Source organism: Aythya ferina (genome assembly GCF_964211825.1).
Source record: "Aythya ferina genome assembly, chromosome: 1".
NCBI classification, from domain to species: Eukaryota; Metazoa; Chordata; class Aves; order Anseriformes; family Anatidae; genus Aythya; species Aythya ferina.
The window spans coordinates 201,766,087-201,767,150 of record NC_140296.1 but is presented as its reverse complement, the minus strand read 5'-3'; positions in this window follow the sequence as shown (position 1 = coordinate 201,767,150).

The following is a 1,064-nucleotide window of genomic DNA, read 5'->3' as shown; positions in this document are numbered from 1 at the left end:
CTTTTTTCTCTAAAATTTACCCAAATCCTGATGAAATTTTAAAGCAATTGAGAGTCTTGAGATCTGAAAATCAGTAGTGCATGTCACTGAATGTGTGTGCTTAACAAAGTGCTTAAATGTGATTTTAAGAAGAAATTTCTTTAGAGTTGATCAATTAAATGTGTTTTTCTCAGATGTCCAGTGAAATAACAGGTATGTGAAAACAGTTATTTACTGCTTCAATTAAACTGTGATTTGATATTCAAAAGCACAGGTAATCATCAGGAAATCATTACCTATAGAGACACCTCCAAGAAGTCATGGAGTGACTTGGGTGATTTTTGTTAGTTTGTTTAACTTGTGTTGTGTTTTTTTTTTTTTTCAGTTGTCTGGTTTTGTTATTGTTGTTTGTTTTTTTTTCTTCTTTTGTACTTGTCTGAGTCATTTTAAAAAGATTAATAATTTGATCCTTCTTGATTACAATGTGTAATTGAAACACATATCAATTAAAACAGAGCAGCATAAAACCACAGAGTGTTAGAAGCTTACATAGAGGGCATCATTTACTGCCTTTTTGATGATCTATAAGACTTTGCCATATATCAATTATAAATAACTCATTGGAAAGTAGATAAAAGTGGAATTTATTAAATTGATACCATTTTCTTTTTGTAATTTGAAAATATAAGCATAAATGGCAAGAAAATATAATTGACCTTAACCTTTTCTGTGATAAGTCTCTTCAGTAGTATAGTAATACTTTGCACGTATGTAGTATAGTACCTCTTATCTAAACATCTCAAAGAGCTTTAGAAAAATTAATTAAATCTCACAGCACTTCTTCGATGTAGGCATATGAAGTATTAAATATGTGATTAAACTGTGAAAATGAGAGGCAAAAGCCAACATTTTCAAAACAGGACACTAATGTTAAGAATGAGACACTAAATCTGCTTATTTTGGTATGTTATTTCATTAAACCACAAGTTCACTGATCTTAGGCCTCTAATGATGTATAAGCACAGAGCTTTTGACCCACAAGGTCTTTAATGTAAGAACTTGATTACATTGTCCTTTATAATGCA